Source organism: Sarcophilus harrisii, chromosome 4 (assembly GCF_902635505.1).
Source record: "Sarcophilus harrisii chromosome 4, mSarHar1.11, whole genome shotgun sequence".
NCBI classification, from domain to species: Eukaryota; Metazoa; Chordata; class Mammalia; order Dasyuromorphia; family Dasyuridae; genus Sarcophilus; species Sarcophilus harrisii.
The window spans coordinates 90,814,344-90,841,598 of record NC_045429.1 but is presented as its reverse complement, the minus strand read 5'-3'; positions in this window follow the sequence as shown (position 1 = coordinate 90,841,598).

Below are 27,255 nucleotides of genomic sequence, written 5' to 3'. Positions count from 1 at the left end.
ATATGCATTTAAATTAGGATAGGGAAAAATGTGCATATGCTCCAGGTGCAAACAGAATTTGCTTGTTATCTCACCCCTCATTTAGAAAATGCAAGTAGTCAATATTGAGCATAGCTAAGCTCAACTATTGACCCCAGCAGGTCGATATGGTGTTCAATATTAGTTGGACACAGCTCAGCTGTCAAATTTGCAATAGTAGAAGAGGCGTCTGTTTCAGTCCTGATTACTGATTCCTGCAGCCATCTCATTCCCCATGGTATCTTATATAATGTATCTGTCATATTCAAAAAATGATACTTCCTTCTAATTTAGTACTGACTTCAGAAAGCAACCTGTGGGACAGAAAAGCTATTCACAGACCATAGATTTATGTTTCCACGAGAGTCCTGACCACTGCCAATCTGCTTGTTTGGGATATTCCACAGGTAATAATAGGCAGTAGGCAGATTTTAAAACATCCCTTACGTATCTCTCCTTTCTGCATCTCATTCTGTTCTAGAATCAAACATAAACTACCAAGGGTCTGGCCTGACTAAAGTCCAGCTCAGAACAAACAATCTGTGGAAACTGCTATTTACACTGCTTTGTCCATTAGCAAGAATGGGTAGTCATGGGTAACTAAACAAATTTGAGTTTTGCATTTCATAGTACTTTTTGATTAGTTTCTGGGAACACTTCTGAAGCCTAGGAGAGCAATGGGCTCACATATTTTATTATTTTATTATACATTATGTTCTTGTAATGTGCTATTATCTATTTGCTTATCATTTCTATGTTAAGTATAAAAGCCACTATATACAATCATCAAGTATGTCCATCTGTTTCTGTGGAATATAATACTGAGGACATGTGACTAGTGCTCACTGAAATACAGATTGAAGCATTCAGGAAAAGTCCCCTCTTTTCCTCTTCTTATCTTGATTCCTTCTGACATCACTCTATCCCCATTATCTCCTGCTTCCTTTGAATTTCTAATGATAAGGATGTTCTTTCTTTGCCAAGATCTACCCTCTTGATTCCACCCCCTTCTTCATCTTTGGTAATGTCATCTTCTTCAAAAATTGCCCCCATCATCATCTTTGCTGTCTCTTTAACCTTCAGCCTTTCCACATGCACTGGCTCTTTTCTGCTGCCTAGAAATATGTCACCTTTTCCTAAGTCTAAAAAAAATTCTAATGTGATCCTTCTTTCCCCACTAGCTATTATCCTCTATCACTTCTTTCCTTTTTATCAAAGCTCCTTGCAAAAAGATGTCTCTATTAAATGTCTCCACTTTCTTTCATCTCATTTTCTTCTAAATCTTGCTTTCAATTTCATTAATCAGCTAAAGCTGCTCTTTCTCAATTGTCAATTCAAATGTCCTTTTCTCAGTTTTTCACCCTTTCCTGTCCTTTCTGCAGCCTTTGACTTCATTGTTTAATTTTGTCTGGATACTCTCTCCTTTCTGGATTTTCACAATGTCTCTCTCTTGGCTCTCTTCTTACTTGTCTGCTCCTTCTTAGTTGCCTTTGCTAGTTCTTTATTCATATCACACCCACTAATATGGCTGTTCCCCAAGTCTTCTCTTATTTCTCCACAATGGCTCACTTGGTGTATTCATCAGCTCTCAGGGCAGGTGATTCCTAAATCTCTATGTTCCAACCTTGTCTCTAATTTGACCTCCAGTGCCACATCACAATCTGTTGCACATTTGGAACTGGATGTACCATAAGTATCTCATACTCAATTAAATTAAAACAGAACCTTTTTCCCAACCTCATTCCTTTTAAACCCCCTTATTACTGCAAAAGGCACATTACTAGTTACCTAGGTCCACAACTTTGGCATTATCCTCTATCTTTCACTCTCATTTTCTAATCAACTACAAAATTTCACCATTTTCATCTTCACTATCCCTCTTGTATGTTTCTCCTTCTCTACTCACATAGCCATCAATCTAATCTAGGTCCTCATCATATCTCACTTAAACTAGTGCAATAAATTTTAAATTTCTTCTTCCTAAATTCTCTTTACTCTAGTTCATCTTTCCCATACTTTCCAAAGTCTTTTTCCTAAAGCATAGGTCTGACCATACTACTCAGTAACTACTCATATTATTCTAATAAGTAGGTGCCTATTATCTCCAGGATCAAATATAAAGTTGTCTATTTGCTATTTAAATCTCTTCACTACCTGGTCCATCTGTTTTCTTTATAGCCTTCTTACCCTACTCCCCTTTGAAAATTATATATTCCAGCTATACTGGCCCATTTATAAACCAACAAAAAAAGATACTCCATCTCCAACCTTCTTGCCTTTCCACTTGCTGTCCTTCAGGTATGTAATGTAATGCTATGCCCCTTCATCTCTGACTCTAGAATTCCTGATTTTCTTCAATACTCATTTTAAATTCTACTTTCTGCAAGAAGCTCCTCTTCTTTTCACCCCAAAATCAAGATGCTATACTCTTCTTTAAGATAACTTTCCATTTACCATTTACTCTGTACATACCTAATTATTAAATGATTATAAACTCTTCTAGAATACAAATTCCTTGAGGGCAGACACTGCTTTTGCCTTTCTATCTTCAGTGTTTAGCATTATACCTGTCACATGAGTGTTAATAAATGCTTTCTTCATAATAGCTTTTTTATTTTCAAAATATATGCAAAGATAGCTTTCAATATTCACCCTTGCAAAATCTTGTGTTCCAAGTTTTTCTCCCTCCCTTATTCCCATCTCTCTCCCTTAGACAAGTAATCTAATACAGACTAAATATGTGCAATTCTTCTAGATATTACATGTAACATGCTATACAAGGAAAAATATCAGATCAAAAAGGAAAAAAGTAAGAAAGAAAAAAAAGCAACAACTCAAAAGAAGGTGAAAATATTATGTTGTAATCCACATTCAGTCCCCAGTCATCTCTCTGGAAGCAGATAGCTCTCTGCATCACAAGTCTATTAGAACTGACCAGAATCACCTCACTGCTGAAAAGACCCAAGTCCATCACAGTTGATCATCACATATTCTTGTTATTTGGAAAATGTTATCTTGGTTCTATTCACTTAACATCAGTTCATGCAGTCCTTCCCTTCCTCCTTCCCTCTTTCTCTCCCTCCCTCTCTTTCTCTCTCTCTCTCTCTCCAAGCCTTTCTGATCTGATCCTGCTGATCATTTCTTATAGAACAATAATATTCTATAACATTCATATATCATAATTTATTCAGTCATTCCCAAATTTGTGGACATCCACTCATTTATTCAGTCATTCCCAAATTTGTGGACATCCACTCAATTTCCAGTTCCTTGCCACTACAAAAAGAGCTGAAAAAATCTTTGCCCATGTGTGTCCTTTTCCCTTTTTCATGATCTCTTTGAGATACAGAAAATACTGCTGGATTACAGTTTGATAGTCCTTTGGACATAGTTCCAAATCGCTCTCCAGAATGGTTGGATCAACAACTCCATCAACAATGTATTAGTGTCCCAGTTTCCCCACATCCCTTCCAACATAATAAATGTTTTTTAATTGGCTGAGGTATAAAAATGGAGGGAGGTGGGATTCACCATCTGGTGGTGACTCACAGCTATGTTCTAATTGAGTGGCCCCCAAAACCCCTACATTATGAATAAACACTGCTCAACTGCAATAGAATTTAGAGGAGAATGTCACTGACTCTTGAAGAACACAAAACACAGATTTTATTCAGCACTTCTGCCAACCTGAGCATGCCTAAACCATCAGGATAATTTAGGAATAGCCAAGCAATTGGCTATCAATATCATATGATAGTTAAAGAGATGACCTCTAAGAGCATGTTCAGTTCTGACCCTATAACCTTGTTTAGGACCAAAAGACCGGAATTCACACTCCAGCTCTGCTCCATACCTCTCTGGGCCTGTTTTCTCATCTATAAGATGATGAGGTTGTACAAAATAATTTTAAGGTTCCCTCCAGGTCTAAAAATACAGTGCATAGTCATTTACTACTTACTAGATACAATCTGATTTGGCTATATTAGTGAGAATTTGGAAGGTAGTGGATTTTATTTGGCAAATGACCAAAGTCATAGACTATACCTGAAAACTGATAAGTGATTTGTAGAACCAGCACAAGATACTGGTCACTCTGAAGGAAAGTTTACAGATGGCTCCCTTCTATGTGTTACTGTCCACTGGAGGATTTGAGCCTCTATTGGTACACTCACAGTTTAATATCACTAAATAAATCCATACCACAGGAAGCAGAATAGCCTAGTATGAAAAATTTGTGCATTCAGAAAAAAAAGCAATTATTTTAAGGTCTCTTGTTATGCTTTTCCATGTGTGGCACCCTAGGTAGCTGCCTACTTTATCCACCCCTTGTCTCTATTCTTATCAGTTGCCATATAGATGATAAGGCCTTTGTCTTTTGTTCTAACACAGATGATAGAATACAGGCTGGGTGTTAATTGATTGGAGAGAAAGGTGGTTTTTATTTCCCAGGTTCAATCTATTGACTTACATATATTTCTATCTCCACATGAACATATCTATCACACATTCCTTGTTCTGAGGATGATCTCACAATTATATTCTGTACCTATGTGTGTTTGCTGTGAGCATAGATACAACTTGAATAAACCTATAGTCAACAGTATCATCAGTAACCAAGAAATGTGCTTTATAGAAACATTTCCTTATTTTAATTTTGAGTTAATTTTCAAGGTTTTCTACCATGGTAAAAAAAATGGGTACAGAAACACCTAAGAAGCTGCTGTAATTTAATTTTAAAACAAGACAAACAAAAAAACTCAATTTGTGGCAAAACAGCTGTTCAGGGTCTTGGTCCCCATCTGGGGGATGGTAGTGCTTTTGATAACATAAGCATTTTCATTGACCTTCTGGAAGGATAGCATAGATATGTCCAAAAGACAGTATGAAATCAATTCCACGACATTCTATTAGAGAAACAAATCTTTGTAGGTCCCAATTTTAAAGATTCTAGAATTAAAAAAGAAATGCATAGATTAATATCCCAGAAATACACCCTGGTTTTCTTTAAGGCTCTGCTCCAGGGCTACCATTTAAATGAGTTCTATCTTGTTCCCACAAGTTGCTAATGCTTTTCTCCTCCAAAATAAGTCTCTTGAAAACAGGGTTGTTTCATTTTTTCCTTTGTATCCACAGGACCTGGTTTGGTGCCTGACACATAGTAGGCACTTATTAAATTCTTATTGATCAAATGATAATATTTGCATACCAAAATATTGGGTCATTTCTTCTATCTTAGCTATTCTTTTTACTAGCAGTATTTAGAATGAAGGCCTTGAAGTCTAAATGTGTTTTAGAAAGAGGCATAAAAGAGAAAAGAATAATACTTTGCACAATTTATTCCAATCTCAATAATCAAAAGTACTGTTTTAAACTCCTATGCAATTCAAATTTGTGTAGCAAAATACATTTTCACCGTTATTACGTTTTGTCTTTAATATAGGCATGATTTAATAGAGAATGATTGACACACCCTTACTTCCCTTTTCATCCATTGTTATGTTCTTCAATTGCATATGTGTATCTTAATCAAAAGAACAGTTCCATACCACCCTTGGACATAAAAGGAGAGGTTTTCTATAGCTATTACAGAATCAAAGTAATATTCTGCAAAGAAATGAAGGTGAAGCCCCAGAGAAATCCTGGGATACAGATGAAAAATGCCACGTGTGTGGAACCAGAACAAGCCACTGCAATCAATCAAAAAGATTGTAAAAATATTGGTCCACACTTACTTGATGCATGTTCTCATTTTTCTTATTCTTCTGAATATTTCACGTACCTCTCATCCACTAATCTTACTCATATTGGAGAGGACCAAATATATGTAAAAATGCCAGGCTCGATTAGTGAGTCAGGGGAACAAGTGACCTCTGAAATGCTTTCATTTCAATAAGCCTTTTTATGCCAAGGATCTAGGGCAGAGTGAGAGACTTCATCAGGTAGCAGAGCAGGGGATTGTTGATGCACTAACAATAGTGAAATTACCTTGATTAAGGCACAGATTCTCTGTGGCCATCATTTCACCAGGTGAAAGTTATTTAATTACTTTCTTCCAGGAACTCAGGCCATTTTGGGTTCAAAAGAAGCATTAAGCAAATCCATTGGGAACTAAGATAATTAGCACAATCCCATTATTCAGAAACCTTTATCCTGAGAGACTACACAAAACTCAAGTGAGAGATGACTAAAATTTCTTTTACAATGCTTGGTGAACTGAACCTTTTTTGTTTTTAAGGTGGAAACCAATCCATTTGAAAACAGAAGTTGCTAACTGGCTTCTTGAATTTAACATCTGGTAACATTTTCATCTTTTGCAAACTAGTAAAATGTTATAGTATTTTTGACAGTGGGAGTTCAGTGCCAGAAGAAATTTTATCAGTACAAAGAGACTACAAAATTGGTTTCTTACTGGGCCACAGGGTTTTTTAATCCTTATCTTGCAACATAAGAAAAGCACTGTTGGGAATATGCAATTTGCCTATAATTTCTCAAAGAAACAATTTTTTTGGAATTAATTTATAGAGAATTTAATGTGAAAGCATTAGCCACTGCTGTTACATTCTAGTAAAGTATGGTGTGGAGAAAATCTGATCTTTTTTAATGTTTTAGCTGTGAACTAGGAGATATAAATATAAAATATATATATATATATATGTATATACACACATACACATATATAACTACTTCTTGTGAATCCTTTATTTTCATATCCATTACATTCATGAATTTCACTTTAAAATATTTCTCATTTTTTATCAAATCACTATTTTCTTAAAATGAAAAAAGAGATAAATACTTCAATGTTTCTTCAAAGTAAAAGAAAGAAAAATTCAGTGGGACCATTAGGAGTTAAGACATTTTGAGATGTAAAATGTTGATTGTTTTATATGTTTTTCATGGAAATGATTTTTCCCTATAGGGCACTCAAATGAAGGGAAGACATATCTAACATCTGGCATCTTAGAACATGTGCCATTTTTAGTGAGAAAAGATAATACTGGAAGCAGATACATAGAATTGATGTACATGATTATGAATGAATCAGATACAGCCAAAAAAGTCCGGTTCTTTAGTTCTTCGTAGTTTATCCATATAAATAAATTATTCCGTTGAGATTTAGTACTATATTAATTTAGAAGTAGAAAGGCCCTCAGATAGAATCTACAATTCCTTCATTTTACAGATAAGGAAACCGAGGCCCAGAAAAGGAAAATTATTTACCTAATATCTTGAACACGGATCCTCTAACTTTGAATCCTATACTTTTCCAACAATATTATGTTTATTCTCTTAGATATTTTCTCCGGTATATATGCAAGCCAAAGTTTTGTAACCTCTCTTGTTTCATGAACCTATTAAACAGTTTGGTGAAGCCTTTCTACCCATTCTCAGAATAATGCTTCTAAATGCATAAAATGATTTATATGGGATTATAAAAGAAACCAATTATGCTGAAATAGTTATTGAAGTATTTCAAAAATCAAACAAGTGAACAGACCCCAGATTAAGAACTTGTGGTCAATGAAAACAATCTAAATATTGTTCTGACTTACTGAATTTGTCCTGATCTAATTTGGCTGTGGTACAACTGCCTATAATTGAGTTAGACTAATGGTCATTTAAAAAAATAAACCAATACTACCTACCACCCCCTCAAAAAAATCTACAATTAAAATCTCTGTTAATTATATCTTAAATTGCTAACTAGAAGATCCTTTAGATATAGGAATAGCATATGAATAAAAATTAAATTAAAAACAGCAAATGCTTATTAAAACTCCTTTCTTTATCCAAGATACTGGGCAAAGCATTGGAGAAATAAAAACAAATAGATCCCAAACCATCTATATTCTTAAGAAGCTTACTTTCCACTTGGGGAATAGAGACTTACACAGATAAGTAAATACAAAGTATATGCAAAATAATATAAGGTGGTTTCAAAAGGTTTGAAACACTACAAGAAGTATCATCAATAAGGCCTTATTCAGAAGGTGTTATCTGGATTGTACTTTGAAGGAAGATGGGTATTCTGAGAATAAGAAATGAGGATGGATGGAATGAGTTACACTCCTGGGGCACAGTTTGAGCAAAGACTCAGAGGCAGAAGATTTAGCATGTGGAACAGCCAGTGGACCCATTTGACTGGGGATAGTAGTATAAAATTACACTTGAAAAGAAGGTGTGAGACCAATTGTGGAGGCTGTTAAATGCCAGATTAAGGATTTTGTATTTAATCACCAAGTGGTACTACTGGTGGCTGCACAATGGGAAGTCTTGCACTGATAAACTGTCATATGCCTGATTTAAATAGAAATGCAGAGCAAGTCCCACCCTCTCCATGGTTATCAGAGAGATGGTGACCTTTTATATTGGATCCTCTTTTTAAAAGTAATTTTTATATTTTCAAATAATTTTATTGATATCTTTTGTTTTTTCATTGACTAAATTCTTCCAACATCACTTCCTTTACTGCTTCCCTGAGAGCAATCCCATATAGTATAAAATGTTTTAAAATAAAAAGGAGAAAAGAAATGAAGGAAGGAGAGAATGTGACAAGACAGGAGTAGAGCATTTATTATGCATCTACTATGCATTACACACTGAACTAAATGAATATTGCACTTGATCCTCTCAACAATCTTGGGAAATAGATGCTATTATTATTCCCTTTTTATAGTTATGAAGACTGAGGCAGGCAGAAACACTAAGTAACTTGTCCAGGGTCATATAAGTAAATGTCTGAGGTTATATTTAAGCTCAGATCTTTCCTGACTTAAGACTCATTGCTCTAACCATTCAGCAACTTAACAGAAAAAGGAGGCAAGGCATGGGAAGAACCAGAAAAACTGAAACTGTGTGTGTGTGTGTGTTGCATTTTTCCACACCTGTGGACCATCTACCTCCAAGGAGTTAAGAGATGTGAGGTAGGTATCTATTCATATCTCCTCTTTGGAATCATGCTTGTTTTCAGTCAACAAGAATTTATTAAGCATTTTCTGTGAGCCAGGTACAGTGTTATGGCATGGAGGATACAAAGAAAAGCAAAAATAGTTTCTGAACTCAAGCAATTTTTTATAATTCTGTAATTTTGCTTTCAATTGTTTTGTGATTTGTTCTTTCCATTTATATTGTTGTAGTCATTGTAACTTTTTCTTGGCTCTGCTTACTTTACATCAATTCATATAAGTCTTCCCATGCTTCTCCCTATATGTCATATTTATCATTTTTACATTATTGTGTAATAATATTACATTTGTCCAGTATTATAATATTGCATTTCATTAATTTATGAGACACAATTTGTTTAATCATTTCAAAATTGACAAGCATCTACTTTGTTTCCAGCTATCACTATTCCAAGTAGAGAAATCTCTGGATCAAAAAGTATGAACATTTTAATTATTTTATTTGCATAATTTCAAATTGTTTTACAAAATGGTAGTACTGATTCACAGCTCTACCAGTAACACATATCCATAATATACCTATTTTGCCATAACCCCTCAAACATAAATTATGTCTATCAATTGTCATCTTTGCCAATTTGTACAGTGTGAGGTAAATATTAAGGGTGGTTTTGACTTTCATTTCCTATATTAATAGTGATTTGGAGTATTGTTTCATATGTCTGTTAATCAGTTGCAGTTCTATTGTGAACTGTTTGCCCTTATCCTTTGACCACACATCTATCAGGAGTTGAGTTTTATTTATTAATTAATTCATGTATATATAAGTATCTTGCTTAGTTTTCTATAAATATTGAAGTATTATAATAGACATTTGATACAAAGTTTCCTTCCTACTTGATTATTTAGATGCCACAACTTTTCAGTTTCCTGCAATCAAAAGTATCCTTTTTTTTGCATTTGTAATTGCTTTATACCTTATTTCATCAAGAATACATCTCCTAATACTGTTTTGCTAAAAGAAAGGATGAGCAAGAAGATTTCAGAAAATCCTGGAAAAACTTACATAAACCAATGCAAAATAACATGAATAGAACCAAGAAAACATTATATGCAGTAATAGCAACATCGTATCATAATCAACTATGAATGACTTAGCTCTTCTCAACAATACAACAATCCAAGACAATTCCAAAAAATTTAATGATGGAAAATGCTATCAACATACAGATAAGAACTGATGGAGTCTAAATGCAAATCAAAATATAATAATTTCACTTTACTTTTTTCCCATAGGACTTTTTTTTCTTCCTTTTGGTTTATTTCTTTTTTCACAATATGACTAAGTGAAAATACGTTTTTACATGATTGTGCATATGTTACCTACAACAAATTGCTTGCTATTTCAAGGAACAGGAAGGGTAAAAGGGGAGGAAGAAAATTTTGCAACTCAAAAAAATTTTTAATTGGAGAAAACAAAATGATGCTTAAAAGAATGCATCTTCTATCTAAAGCAAGTGATCTGCTTCTGTCCTCTTTTTGTATTTGATATTCAAGATTCATAGTCGTTTCAAATTTATTGTGAACTTGCATAAATTATTCATCTAGGCCTATTATGTTCTGGACTGATTTTCAGATTTTCTAGCAATTTTTTTTTATTAATAGAGAGTTCTTTTCTTAATTAATTTATATTTTTGAGATTATAAAACTTTGGATTATTGAGTGATTTCTGCTGTTTGTCAGCTTTGCTTCTTGTATCAACCTGCCTACTATTATTAATAATATATTATTATTATTATTGTACAGAAAGGCTAATCTAAATAAGAATTTTCTACCTTTAAAAAACTAATAAAAAAAACCTCATGTTTTTACAAAGAATATAGAGGAAATAAGCCACAGAAAGGTCAAACAGCCTGCCCAATACCAAATAGCTACCCTGAACAAGCAATACTGGACAGAGAAGAAATGATTGTTTAAGCTTTTTATTTTCAAAAATATATGCATAGTTTCCTTTGTAAAACCTTGTGTTCCACATTTTTTCTCCTCCATTCCCCCCATTCCCTCTCTTAGACACCAAATATAAGTTAGATCACTTGTTTCCCCAAATGAATTTTGTAATTATCAAATTCTGTAAAACATCCTTCTGAGCTAAGCCAATCCTGTGTCTATACCATGTCTGCAACCAATTGAGTTAGCTGATAGGAACAGGAAGTCACTAAGCTCTTCTAAAGAGGGGCAAACCAACCCCAGTCAGAAATTAAGGAGGTAAAATCTCCTATGCCAATTAGGAGTGAAATTAGATCTGAGAGTAGACACAGACTAAGTTAAATAAGAAGATCCAATCTGTTTTTTTTTAAGAATTTCAATTATCATCTTTGCTGATTCCCTTGAGTTTTCTAAGGAAATCGCCATGTCAGCAAATAGGGATAGTCTCACTATGCAAAGTGTGGTTTTATTGTGGGGGGGGGAGAGGGAGTGAGGGGAGAAAAAGAATAGAGTATAGTAGAAAAGAAAGATGGCGAGAAAGGAAGATAATTCAGAACCTAAAAAAATAACAAAAAAAGTAAAGATAAATAAAGAAGAAAGAAAAGAAAAATATATTTTATTTATTCAAATAAATGTTATTTATACAAAATAATTTAAGTTTTCTATTCAATTATTTCTACTGTTGGTAGAGATTTTCTTTTATGATTCTTATTTTTCTTTTGAACCATTCAGGAACATTCTAATAGGGTTTCATGCTCTCTTGAGCACCACAAGGTTCTCTGCTTTTTCAAATGTTGATTCATTTTCTTTTGTCTTAGAATATCTACTATGAAATGTTTGAATTTGTCATTTTCCCTTCTGTTTTGATATTTTTCCTGCTAATTCATCTGTGTTCAAGATTTTTTTAAACTGTTTTCTTCCTTACAAAATCTTTATTTTTTAATTTTGGTATTTTATTGCTCCATTGTTCCATTTCTGATTCCTGACACTTTGACAACAGATTACCCCAAAGATTAAACCTCAAAGCTGGCTCAGCCTATACCACCCTGGAAAATTAGCTTTTCAGTGGCTCTTCCCCAAATCCTTGTTGAATGTAATGTTTTCTAGAGCTCCCATGCTAGGGTGCCAAAATACACCATCTGGGCTAGCTCTCTAGAGGATCTTGGGACCAGCCCGAGTCCTGGGTCTTAGAGGAGGAGTGAAGAAGGCAGGAGACCCATGAGGATGGTCAAAGATGGAGTCCTTTATTTTAAGTCCTCTTAGCCTGAAATACCTTAGTATGATTACATCATTACAGCATACTAAGCATTTGCCAACTAGAGAACCATGACATCATCACATCACACTGAGCAAGTGCTAACTATACTAGCATTACATCACTACAGCACACTGTGCTAGTGCTAACTGTAAGCACTCTGCTATTGATATATAAATGCCTCTCTTTACTGTAAGTACCCCTGGATTCAAGTAGAACACAGGTGGTGACAACTTCCTTGACTTTTCAGGAAGGTTATGAGCCCTTAGGGGAGATGGGGAGCCAAACCAGACATTGTCAGCAGGTTCCCTCTGGGCTAAAGGGTCTTATACTTTACCCAGAGTTCCCCCACTATCTGTGGCCCTCTACAGTTGAGTATTAGGGGGAGAAGAAACGATCTGACTTGGATGTTAGTTACCTTTCCTTCAATCCTGGCATAACCCCAAAGACATGCTGGAACTCTGTCCTATTTTTCTTTGTCCTTTTGTTCTCTGAGTGAACCCTTTTAAGATGCATTGATGTCTCATGCTTCCATGGTGGAAGAAGGAGAAGGGGAAGGATGCCATCTGCTTTTTGTCACAGAATGAGGGCAAAGTTAGGGTATACTAATAGAGAATACAAAAGCAGCAAGGAAATTGCTGAGTGTTTCCCAGAGTACCAGCTTGTGAGTTAAGTTGTGTCATCTAGCTAAAATACTGTGGTGGAGCGGGGGGAAGAAGGTAAACAGAGTACACACGGAGGGACTACCAAGTAAGCATGGGATTAACCTTTTCTTCTCTTAATTCATGATGTTAGTGTATTTCTGTTCTCCTTTTTAGCCTATGGAAACAGCTACTATTACTTTATTTCTTGCATATAACTCTTATTTGATACAATTTTAAGGGTTTGGGAAGACTGGAAAAAATGGAAAAAATGTCATCTTGTTTTTTACCTGGAAATACTTCAGTATCTTTCTGCTGGGTCTCTGACATGCATGTAAATTTATAGACTTGCCAATTGGAATCTGGCTCTAAGACCCTACCCAATCATTAACCCCACCTCCTTTTGATAAAAAAAAATATTTCAATGAATTCTCATCACATTATATAATGGGATTCTCCCTTCTCAGAAGCAGTTCCCATACTAGAAAGCTATATATCTCATCTTTACTTTTCTTAAGGTAAATAAACAGGACTGGTAGTTTGTCTAGTGGTTGGTGAAGATGTCTTAGCACAGTTATTAAGGAACAGAGTTAGCAAAAACAAAAACTAACCCATACAAGGGCAATGTTGCCATCTTCCACATATCCATTTCCCTTTGAATTTAACCCCACTTCTCTGTTCTGTCTCTAATGTATAGCTCTCCTCTTTGTTTCCTGTAACTACCTCCATTCCTAATCACCTACATTCCAAGATAGAGGGGTAGCAAAAGAAAGAAAAGGAGTTAACTGTACTTTATCACAGTGGAAATATGAAGTTCACCAACTCCACGAAACTACTTAGTCATGTATCCAGGCTCACTTCCACAACTATCATCTAGGAAAACAAACCTTGTGAAGAGATCTGACAACTTCCTCTACAGGTCATGCAGTCCCTGTTTTAGCAGTGATAACAATTATAGACCTGGAAAAGAAAGTTCTTATCACCAAAGATCTTAGTTCTGGCAAATAGTTTAATGTTAGAAATGAATATAGCTTTATCAATGGTAATTACATTAAAGATAATACATTAATACCTACTTGTTCCTGTCCCTAAGCATATCTGACTTGTAGTTGAAAGATTCTATATATATTGGCCTATAAGAATGGGAACTCCTTGTGAGATGGCTTGTCTTTTCTATTATCTCCAGCCTTTACAACAGTGTTCTTAAAACAGTACATAATAAGTACTCATTTTACTCTTTTTTCATCCACTCATTCAATCTTTTTGATTTGGAAAGTGACATGGTCAGATCTATCTTTTTTAGAAAAATTAATTTGTTGTGTTAAGGATTGAAAATGAGAGGCTTGAAGTTGGGAGAGCAATTGAAAGGCTGTTATTGCAATAATACAGGCAGGAAGGGGGGAATGACCTAAACTTTGGTAAAGGCTATATGACTGAAAAGATGGGGACAAATGAGAGATATATTGAGGAAGTACAATGAGTAAGACAATTTCTGATAGGATATGAGGAGTGAAAGAAAGTTAACAGTCAACTAAGACTCCATAACCACAAACCTTAATCGGTGAAGAGATGGAAGTATCCTCAATAGATACAGGGAAGTCTGAAGCATACATATATTTAGGATAGATGGGAAATGATAAAATTTGAAAGTAATACAAATTTGAAAGTAATACAAACATATTAAGGCGGAAAGGGAAAATTAATCAAATAGTAATGAAAAAAAACCATTGTATAAAAATGCTATTATCAATAAAATTTTAAGTGCATTCTTAGGTGAAATGATAGCAAAGAAACTTGCTCGAATTTTCTATGTACCATAGGGAGAATTCCTCTACAGAACATCTGGTTCAGTAATTGCTTTGTAAGATAATTCTTAATTACCCAAACATTCAAGCCACTTATGCATGTCCTTAATAAATATCTATATGGGATTGTAGGATTTGATGACTGGAGGAGACCTTATCCATTCCAATCATCATTTTATAAATGAAGAAACTGAGATTCAAAGGTTTAAAAAGACTTGGGAATGGGGGTTGCCTTACAGTCTTCTCATAAAAAATTTTAAACTAGTTTGGTCTCTCCATAATTCTTCATTTGCCATTGTTGACCCAGGCAGAGATTAATGTTTAAAACTATAGAAGAGGAAAACAAACAAACCTCAAACATCTTTTACAGAACCGTAAATCTGTAAATATGTCAAGCACTGAGCTTGTAATAAAATCTTTGATTTATTGAGCACCTTTCTCTAAGTACTGCACATACTTTATATAACCCTCACCCTAAAGGTTCACATCACTAAAGGTGGAGACAGGTGATAAACAGGGCAAGACATATAGTCAGACTATCACAGCAGGGAAATGGCAGGAGATAAACCTGAAGTTTTGCAACAACACCTCTTCCAGAGTGATAAATTCCATAAGTTACAATAGAGAAACTACATTTCACTAATTTTATAACACAAAGATGGAAAGCATATATAATTCAGATCTAGGACATGGCCTGGGGAGATGTTGGTGAGTGGAATAAATTCATCTTAAACTGGAAGCTTAGCATCTAGCACAGTGCTCATTGTCTCAGCAACTTAACCATAGCTTACCTTCACCATTTGTCCTAAGCCTACCAGCAAATCCCTTCATTAAGGGTTATGGGAGTTTCTTAATAATTAACTTTGAAACTAAGCTATTCACAAGAATTAAAATTAATTCAATAAATATTTAATAAACATCTTTTATGTTCAGGATACTGCAATACATAGGGAGAAAATAGGTTCTGTCCTCTATATCCTTTGGACTTGGGGAAGTGGAGAATGATGAAGGATACATGTTTACATGTAACTGCAAAGTACATGCAAAATAATACAAAGTAATCTCAAGAGGAAGAGGGAACAAATATTGAGGAGTTGGGTTAGGAGGTTAGATCAGGGAAGCCTTTCTGTATACGTGGCACCCCAAACCTTAAACTGCCTTTAAGTAAAGGGAAAATGTGTGTTTTATTTTTAAAAGGGCAATAAACATTTACTGTAACACTACACAATAAATTCAGACCTCTGTTCTTCAGAGTATTGATTGGTTTCAGTGAGAACGAGCACCAAAGGAAATAACCACATAGATTAATTATGACCTGACCAAGTTAGCCTCACTTCTATGGGGAATTTCTGCCTTAACTATTGGCTCTCTTGGACTAACAATGACCCTTGCCTTTTTTCAGTCTGTTCTCTCTCCAAAGACAAATCTCTTCCAACAAAACACATAAAGAAAACAGAGGGATGCTTCAGGAGACAGACCAGCTGCACTTTCATTTTCTACCTGCTTTCAGTCATTTCAGCTGATAAGGAAAGAAATCCACTGCACAATCGTCCTAGAACTGATTAAGGTCTGAGAAAACAGTTTGATTTTAAGACCAAACTAGTAGTAGAGGACAGGAGTCTATTTAGGTTCAGGACCTGTGAGCCATCTTAGAAACAAACAGGAGTCATAAACATTGGCCCTGAAATACCCATGTTCTTGAGAAATCTTTGGGATCAGAACCTTAGCTTGCTCATACCACTAATAATCATATTCAGTGGTTAGAACAGGGTGAAGCAGGACATTATCTCACTTCCTGGGAAGATCCTAGAGATCCCACTGTCTTTTATTGTTGCCTATGGAAAAAACATTATATTTTCTTCTTACTAGATGAAATTATAACCAAATGACTCCCACCATCCTCTTCAAAATTTGGCCATAATGTGCTAGTTCATAATGGATTATTAAACTCAATTTAACAAAATTTATTAAATATTTGCTCTGTATAAAGCATTCTTTGAGTGAGATATCAATAACTGACATTTATAGAAGCTTTAAAGTTAATGTAGTTGATTTCTCTAGCCTGTTCTGAGATACTGAATAGTATTTGGGCCAGGGGACACTCTTGAAATTCAAAAGTCAGTACTGACTGGGAAAATGACCAATCGAGCCCAGCTCCAAATCCAGCTACCAACTACAAATCTTTGGCTTGAATTGAGGGACCAGTAAATTCAAATATTTGGACAGAGAATTCTCTTGAAAATAGGCACTCAATTGTGAATTGATTGAAATTGGTCCTAACAATAACAACAAAAATTCACATTACAGTAGCATAACATTTGGATGATATTCAATTACCTTGTCAATGTAATCCAAGCATCCTTTTTATAAAACTAATGTTGACACCTGTGCATTTTTGGTAACTAATAAACATTACCTAGAGAATTTTTTTTTCATTTGTTGATGTAGAGTCTGAAGAATAAAAGATGTCAGTAAGGCTGATGTTTGAACTTGTTCAAGTGGGTGGGGATGGAAGCAGGCTGAATTCAGCAGCAGTCTGATGAAAGGTGAGAGTATAGGTTCAAAATCTTTCACTTTAAAGAATGAATAAAAATAGCAAGGATAATTGGGAGAAGGTAGAAAGGGAAAGTACAGAAAAAATACAAATTTCACCATTTGATGCAGAAATTCCTATCAAAAAGTTCTGAATTTAATTAATAAATTCTTTTCATGTGCACATCCTACAACCAATGGTCATACAAAGAATGTCTTTGAAATGAAGCAAAACATCCATTTTTGTAAAGAAATTCTGATTTTCTTCTATATTTTTTCTGAGAAAACCTATTCATCATAAACATTGACTTCAACTCTTATATACATTTCTAGTTAGTTTTCTAGTTGAGACAAGCTTATTAACATTGTGATCTCTAAGAGCCAGGGTATGAGGCCTTGTCCTTTTCTGAATTCTCTCCTGCAAAACACAAACCAAAAAGGAAAAATAAAAGTCAATCCTGAAATTAAGATGTAGATTTTTTAAATTAAAATATCAAGTCAAGTCAATAAGTATTTATTATAGGCCTACCTATGTGTCAGGCGCTTTGCTAAATGATGAGAACATGCTCTGTTCTCAAAGAACTTACAGTCTAAAAGGAATACAACATTCAAACAACTATATTATATATGTGTGTATACATATATACATACACATACATACATTTCTATAATCTATATATTTCTCTTTCTGGGAAATAAGACTTTTAGGCTACTCATCCCAGCCACCTCCAAAAAAAAGCAAAAAAGAAAGAAAGAAAAGAGAAGGGAAAACAAAGCAAGAAGAGAGGGGAAGGGAAGAGGAGAGGAAAAAAGAAAGGGAAAGGGAATTTCAAAAAGCAACTTTGATGGAGAGGGCTAAGTGGTACATAAAACTTGGTAAAAAATGAAGCTTCCTATTTCCTGACTTTATCCAGGACCAAGATGATGGAAACACAAAATATTTTAATATATACATGCCTGTAATGTTCGGGCTAGCTTTATGGAGGATCTTGGGATCAGCCTGAGTCCTTGGTCTTAGTGGAGAAGTGATAAAGGCAGGACAGCCACCTTAAGGCTGGGCAAAGATGGAATGTCTCATTTCCAGTCCTCTCAGCCCTTATACACCTTAAAATAATTACATCATTACAGCATACTGAATATGTGTGAACTAGAGAACCATTATATCACCATACTAAGTATATGTATACTAGAGAACCATCATATCATCGATTCTACTAAGTTAGTACCTTGTTGTAAGTATCCTTATTTCAAGTATACATCTCCAGAATTCTGGCCTTCTACATCTGCCTGTTTTGAGATTAATTATGTGAAAGGAAATCAAACATCATGTCTTCATGATAAAATGATACAATGGAAACCTCGTATCCTACTAACTTGGATATTATAACTAACTTTGAAGTCATAGGATCGGAGTTGGAACTCTCTGTTTTTAATAACATGATCCTATGACATATGATCCTATGAAACTGTTGGATTTACAAAAATCTGAGCCTAGAAAGAGGAACAACTATCAGAAATTAACAAATTATGATTTCCTGTAAGAACATCATAAAGGACAGTTATGTTTGGCTCAGAGAAAAGTCATATCCTTCTACCCTCAGGGTAAATTTAAATTAAAAATACATGTTATTATCATCAACATGTCTCTAGAAAGACCGCAAATATACTCAAATATTAAGTATTTCCAAAGCAATTTGAAGCCTACAATGCTTCTTTTCATTGAATAATTCCCACATAAAAAAATAGAAAAACTCAAACTAAAGTACTGAATGTTTTATTCAAAATATTATAATCTATCATTAAATAATAAAAATCACAAAATTGTCTTAGCTTGAACTGATCAAATATAAGGACTATATGTGTATTACTCATATAAATGCTTGTTAATTGATTGTTCATATGTTCATGTAATATGCAGGGGTTTTTAAAAACCTTCCAAATAGCCTACTATGTGAAGTCTAGTGTTATGGGAGCTATCTACAAAAAAAAGGAATGAGAATGACAGAGATATATTTTTTAAAAAATAGCAGATGTATTCCTGATAATCCTATTGCCATTCTGCTCAGGTTGGGGAACTGGTTCACTGGGAAAGGGGTTGAGAATCATCTGCTAGGGCAAAGCAGAGCTGTGGAAAGCAGTAAGCAAAGCAAGGGTAATGAGAACAATCTGTTGGAGGAAAGAAGAGCTGCCAAACTGCAGAGGGTAGCAACCAGAGCCAAGAGCAAAGACAAATAAATGGAATAAAATCTGAACTCCAGGGAAGGAGAACTGCATAGGATATGGCTAGATGACTTCCACCTGCTAGAAGCTAAGCATAGCTTCATAGAACAGTAGAGTAGAAGAAAAGAAAGAAACACTGTCAGGGAGCAGCAATCTGTAGTGCACATGGAAAGCAATGGAAAGCAAGAGCTACTAAAAGTCTGCAATGTGAAGACTGAGAATCTATGGAGGAAACATCCTCCAACTAGAGACCTACTCATGAAAGTATTGTAAGTCATGAAAACTATAGAAGCCTCTAAGAAAGATCTGCTTATTGAGAAATAATGCCACTTTCTTTGGACTCAGATATAGCTATGTCTTATTAGTAATGTGCTTGTAAAAGAAGTTGATAATGAGACTGTCAAGTGCTGACATTCCTAAGTCATCTGGGTGAGCTAGGGAAGTGGGCGACCTTCAGAATATAAGCAGATATATGAAGGTAATGGAATATTATGTTCTATAAGAAATGATGTACAGGCTGATTTCAGAAAAAGATGAGAAAGACTTGTATGAACTGATGCTGAATAAAGCTAGCAGATCCAGGAAAATATCATACATAGCAACAGCAAGATTGTGAGATGATCAATTAAGATAGAATTAGCTCTTCTTGGCAGTTGAGTGATCCAAGGCAATTCCGATAAATTTTGGATAGAAAATGCCATGTGCATTCAGAGAGAGAGAACTATAGAGATTGACTGCAATTTGAAGTATATTAGTTTCACATTTTTTTCTTCTGGGTTTTTTTTTCCTTTCTCCTGGTTTTTCCCTTATGTTCTGATTTTTCTTTCGCACTATGACTCATGAAAATATGTAAAAAATGAATATACATGAATAACCTAAAAAAGAAAAATATATATGAAAGAAAAAATGTAACAGATTCTTCATCTTTTGGATGGAACTTCTGATATAACAAATATAAATATTTGTAGCTAGATATTGAAAACACCAGGATCATGAAAAGCACATTCTTTGATTTGGGGCTCTATCCTGGGTTTCTCCTAGGAAATTCAAAATTTGACTGATATTTTTCTAACGATCCTTAGTTCTAGTACAAGTCTTTGGGTTAACAAAATATCAAATATTAAGTATATCTTCTTAAATACTCACACTGAAGTCCACTATACACTGTCAAGATATCAATCCCAATCAGTTGTTCTGATTTCTTGGGTACTCCATATTTGTATCTAGCCCTACTGCATGGTCCTGGCTGATCTTTCTTGTAGTCTTTTCTGATAACTATATGATGCCCCTTCCTAACCCCTTCCTTAAAGACCAAACTCTGGTATGTGAATTAACTATGGATTTGAACCAATACCAGAAAAAAAAGTTCTAATCCCAAGAACAACATGGAATGGAGGAAGGGGAAAAATTGTCTTGTCTAGGGAATTGACACCTTTTCTACAACACACAAAATAGAGGAAGGGCTTATTTAGCTTTTCTTGGGGTAGGCCTGAGCATGTAACCTGAGTATAATAACCTGAGTACCAAAGCTCACTGGTATAAGACTCTCTCCTCATTGGTAGAGATCAATACCCATACCAATGGACTTTGGGACTAGGATTCAGTGTTTATCAAAGGGACCCTGAAATTCACTATAGTTACATTAAAGTAAGAATACAAAGAGACAAGAGAATTATAAACATTAAATATATATGTATATACATATACATATGTATATATATTAAACCTTGAAATGGGATAAAAAGACTTAGGGCCAGAAAGGACCAATAGAAACCTAGTCTAATTCTCAATATTTTACGAGTGAGAAAGCTAAGGCCATTGGGGGAAAGTGACTTGTCTAAAATCACACAAGCATTAAGTAACAGAGCCAAAATGTAACTGTACTTTTTCTGATTCCAAATCCTGGACATTGTTCTACCACACCAGAAAACAGGTATTGCCTATCTCACAATTTGTACCTACAATACAGTATCAGCCTTCACACAGAGTCAAGTATCAAAATCTCTTCTCATCATAAAAACAAAGGAGTCACATGTGCAAAAATGTTTGTAGCAGCCCTTTTTATCGTGGCAAGGAATTGGAAACTGAGTGGATGCCCAGCAGTTGGAGAATGATTGAATAATTTATGGTATATGAATGTTATGGAATATTATTGTTCTATAAAGAAACTATCAGCAACAAAAAGTTATCAAACAGTGCATACCCTTTGATCCAGCAGTGCTATTACTGGACTTACATCCCAAAGAGATCTTGGAAAGGGAAAGGGACCTGCATGTGCCAAAATGTTTGTATGGCCCTTTTCATAATGGCCAGAAACTGGAAATTGAATGGATACCTATCAATTGGAGAATGGCTGGGTAAATTGTGGTATATGAATGTTATGGAATATTATTGTTCTGTAAGAAAAGACCAGCAGGATAAATACAGAGAGACTTGGAGAGATTTACATAAACTTGATGTTAAGTGAAATGAGCAGAACCAAGAGTTCAACAACAGTACTATATGAGGATGTATTCTGATGGAAGTGGATTTCTTCGACAATAAGAATATCCAATTCAGTTCCAATTGATCAATGATAGACAGAATCATCTACACCCAGAGAAGGAACACTGGGAAATGAATGTGGACTACTTGCATTTTTGTTTTTGTTCCCAGGTTATTTTTGCCTTCTGAATCTGATTTTTCTTGTGCAACAAGAGAACTGTATAGATCTGCACACATATATTGTATCTAAAATATACTTTAACATGTTTAACATGTATGAGACTGCCTGCCATTTAGGGGAGGGGATGGAGAGAAGAAAGGGAAAAAGTTGGAACAGAAGTGAGTGCAAGGGATAATGTTGTAAAAAATTACCCGGGCATATATTGTCAATAAAAAGCTATAATTTAAAAAAAAGCAAAGAAACTATCAGCAAGATGATTTCAGAAAGGCTTGGAGATATTTATATGTACTGACTCTAAGTGAAGTGATTACAACCAATAGAACATTATACACAGCAACAGGATTATGCAATTATCAATATTGATGGCCATGGCTCTTTGTAACAATGATGTGATTCAGGCAATTCCAATAAGTGATGGAAAGAGCCTTCTGCATTCAGAAAGAGTACTGTGGGGACTGAATGTGGATCATAACATAGCATTTTCACCTTATTTGGTTATTTTTTGCTTGTTTTCTTTCTCATTTTTTTCCCTTTTTGATCTGATTTTTCTTGTGCAGCATAAATGTGGAAATATGTATAGAAGAATTACACATTTAACATATGTTCTATTACTTGCTGTCTGAGAGCAGCTGAGGGAGAGGGAGAAAAAATGTGAAATACAAGGTTTTGCAAGGGTGAATGTTGAAAACTATGCATATATTTTGAAAATAAAAAGCTTAAAAACAATCTTTTCTTCTCTGGCCAGCATTGCTTGTTCAGGACAGTTATTTGGTGTCGAGAAGGCTGTTTGACCTTTCTGTGGCCTACTTCCTCTATATTCTTTGTAAAAACATAAGGTCTTTTTGTTTAAAAAAATATGTCACTAGTGGTTTTTTAAAACAGAAAATTCTTATTTAGATTAGTTTTTCTGCAAAATTATATATACTATATTATTAATGATACTAAGTACCAGGCTGATACATGAAGAAGCAAAGCTGACAAACAGTAGAAATCACTCACCAGTGGAGATTTAAGAGGCAACAAACCCAGCCACAAACCCAGAAGATAACATCAAGCAGAATGGGAAAGGGGAATTATTTTGAACCATGCAGAGGTTTAGGCTTTAACTTAAACACAAACAATGGGAAGACCCACTGGATAATTCATTTTGTTCCAAGCTAGGCAATGGCAGGCCATATTCTTTAATCTCTTCAGTCATACAACATATAGTTATCTCTTGCATATTTTTGAGATTAGGGATTCAGCAGCACTCTCACTAAATCTGGAAAATCCACATAAAAATTTTGTCTCTCCTTTTGTACCAGAGAAGAATTCTGTATTTCTTTTTCTTTTATAAGGGTGTAAAATTTTGGTAAAATATTTGGTCGTAGACTATATGTAGGTCAATGTTAAGTAAAAATAATCTATAAAAAAGAACTTTCTGTGTCATCTGCTGGACTTCCCTTGTCATCTGTGGCTTCCAAAAACTCCCCCCCAAAATTCATTGGTAATAAGTACTATATAAATGTTAGCTATTATTATTCTGCAATTTGAAATCAATTGAGAAACTCATTCCTTCTCAGATCATTTCCTACCATAACTGAAGGACTTCATCATGCCCCACACCTGGGTAATTTCCTCTCCAGTACATTCTCCACTTTTCAGTTTCTTGTTAAATGCTGTCTTCTTCCAGTAGATTGTGAGCTCCATTAGGTCATGCCTCATGAGTATCCCCAGAGTTTAGTATGATGTCTGGAATATAATAGGCATTCAATAACATGCCAGTAAATGTTCAACAACTTGTTCCCCAGGGGAAAATATGTACAGCACATTTTAAAGTTTAATCTGTGCTATTAGCTTTTTTGGATAAGGCAACTGGGATTAAATGACTGCCCCAGAGTCACATAAGTAATTAATGTTAATTATTTGAGGGCAGATTTGAACCCAGGTCCTCTAGACTTTGGGGCCAGTGCTCCATCTACTGCACTATTTAGCTGCTCCCTGGAATTAACATTTTATTCATCACTTTCTTAAATCTAGGTAACTAACCAGCCAATAAAGCAAACTGATTTCCAAGATATAAATGTTCACACTGAAAATTTACCAACTAAAGAGCTAATAAGAGCTGACTCCAAAACCTACTTGTATAGGGGAAACAACAAGGTTCACTAGAACATAAAGTGTGTTGAGGGAGTAATCTGAAGTTATTTAGAAAAATATATTGGAACCAATTTGTGAAGGACTCAAAATGCCAAGTGGAGAAGAGATAAGGAGCTAATGATGCTTTCTTGAGTAAAGAGGATTCATAATTAAACTTGTGTTTTATATTCTAAGAGAAGTCCATATTTTTGCTTATTGTTTATTTTCCAACCACAGGGAAACTGACAAGAAATTTTACAAATGTACAGGAGCAATCTGTCAGTCATCAAGTTGCCATTTGTATATTTGTACACATCCACATTGATCACTCCACCCCCAACTGTTTTGCAAATCAAATCAAATATTTTGATTCTATAATTCATCCCTACACTTTTTTTCTGCTTAGGAAATAGTAACTGCTACCAGTTTCTAAGCAAAAAAAGCTTTTCTGTATTTATGAAGAAATGCTCCCTTATTTCAGGCATATCAAATGCATAATAGTTTCTCTGGTGTGTGGAAAGTTAATAGTGGGCTTTAGAAGGTTAATGTAATGATTCTCAGCAAGGATAGACTAAGATCAATATTCAAGAACCAAAAGGGGTAGGAGGCTGCAGCTTTGTCCAAGAGAACAGCAAGGATGGCTAATAATTAGCATTTATCTAGCACTTCAATGATTTCAAATGTGGTCTGTATCTCCTTTAATTTTCACAACAACCCAGTAATGTAGGTTATTATTCTCTTTACAGCTAAGAAAACTGAGACTGAGAAAAGTTAACCAACTTGCTTTGGCTTCCAACAGCTACTTAAGTATCTAAAGCCAGATTTGAATTCAAATTTTGGTGACTCTTCAAATCCTATAATCTATTCATTGTGCTACCTAAATGGCATCAAAACAGCACAGAGTATGGAATGTCTAAGAAAAACTATAACCTTTGGTGTGAGGGCTTATTGACCCCTTTTCAGGGCTTCTCATCCATCTTCAGTGTTCACCTTTCACAATTCTAACCTATGGCTCCAAGAAATTGTAGCACATGCAACAGCCATTCCTGAGTAAAACTGTCTCAACAGACAGACTAATCTGATAGGATAACTGGCAGGTCTCAATTCCAGTTGGTAAGGTAGGGAGATATCTACCCCAAGTTTGAGAAGAATTTCCCCAGCAGGATGGGTGGATGAGAATAATTTGTTCCAAGAGTTATGAAGGGGGCTAAGCAAGCCCTGTGGTCATTTACTGCATCCCAGGCCATGGCTACATTTTGGGTCAGCCTTGCCACCCGACTTTGAGGACTCTGGAAGAGTAAATGAGGCTGATGACTTTGCCAACTGCCTCATGTTAATCCAATTCATGCTCATGTCACGATATCACCCCATGATGTCATTAGTCCTCCTCAAAAATGATGAACAACCATAATCAAAATAGCAAAAGAAGTTGACAGAAATTAAGTTGGTTGAAATGGAGGATGATTTTATTGCAGTAAGATATGGATTCTGTTAGGAAAGGCCTGAGAATAGAAAGTAGCTTCAGGGAGTTGAGGAGTGGGTATAACTGTGTGGTTGGCAAAAAGAATGACCTTTCAGGAAATTCTATTTTAAATTGGCAAACGAGGACATCATTACTGTTTGGAGTATCAGGAAGCTACTCAGAATGAAGTATGACCTAAACTTAAGACAACAAGATAAAACAGACAGAAAATACCCAATTCACTCAATGAACAGAGGAGAGTTAGAACAGAAGAGTCTAAGAAATGAAACAAAAGTCAGCCTGACCAAAGGTCAATATTAGAACAAAATGAGACACTCATAAACTATCAGTAACCAAAGGATGGTTTCTTAGTCATAGCATGGAAAGGATATGGAAAAAAAGATAATACTGATTCTGTTCCTAGTTTCTCCTACCCCCACACGCCATATTCCCTCCAATGTTGACATTATATGAAAATGGTAGAGGCAGCTGATGGTTCAGTAGATAGCACTCTGGGCCTAGAGTCAGGAAGGCTTGAGTTCAACTTCAGCCCCAGACACATAGTAGCTGTGCAGCTCTGAATAAATTACTAAATGTTTGCCTCAGTTTCTTGAACTGTAAAACAGGCATCATAATAGCACCAACCCAGTAGGATTGTTGTGAAGATCAAATGTCTGGCACATAATAGGAGTTATAAAAATGCTTATTCCTTTCTTCCTTCCCGGTAGGGTAGGATCTCAGTACTATCCTGAGATCCTGATCTCAGGATAGTAAGACTTCTAGAAACAGATCAATGTCTGGAGTCTTAGCCCCCTAGATCAATTAATTCTCCAGGACAGCTTCAGTATTTTTTATGGAAAGATCTGGAGAAGAGAGGGGGTGGCCAAGGGCCATAGGAAAAGTTAGCCTAGTTTACACATCAGAGACCTAAGAAATGATAGTCTTACCACAAGAGGATAAAAGCTGTTGGCTATATTAAGGTAGGTCAGAATGAAATGAGTAAATGAGTCACAATCAAAATATGTTTCGGCTGGAAGGAAACTTAGTGATACTCAAAACTAGCCGTTCTCAAATTTTTGAGTCTCAGGATCTTATTACACTCTTTAAATTTTTGATGATCCTCATAACCAAGGAGCTTTTGTTATTCTATCTCTCACTATTCTGTATTAGCAATTAAAATGTCCCAGTATAAGAGAGAGACAGAGAGAGAGGAGAGCCAGAAAGAGGTAGAAAGAAGAGACAGGGAGAGGAGAGAGACAGACACATATACATAAAGACAGATGGAGAGACAGAGACAGACAGACAGACACAGAGACAGACAGAGACACAGAGAGAAGAGACACACACAAATAGTTGCACACATGAAGCTACTTTACATTATACTTTGCTGTTGCCCTTTCCCTCCAAGCCTGGTATTCTTTTCTTCTAGGGCTTAGGAACTGAGTTGAACAGTCTTCCTGTGGGGTTAGAATATAGCACTATAATTTTTCCCTAATTGTCTCCTATCCATGCAAATATTTCTGGAGGCAAATAACCAGGGTAATTCAAATTGCCTGGAACTACTATTTGCCACACCTGGGTTTGGAGGATGGGAAGAAGAAATCATACTCTCTTCCATCATATTATGGTTTAGGTGAGTGAATGGGA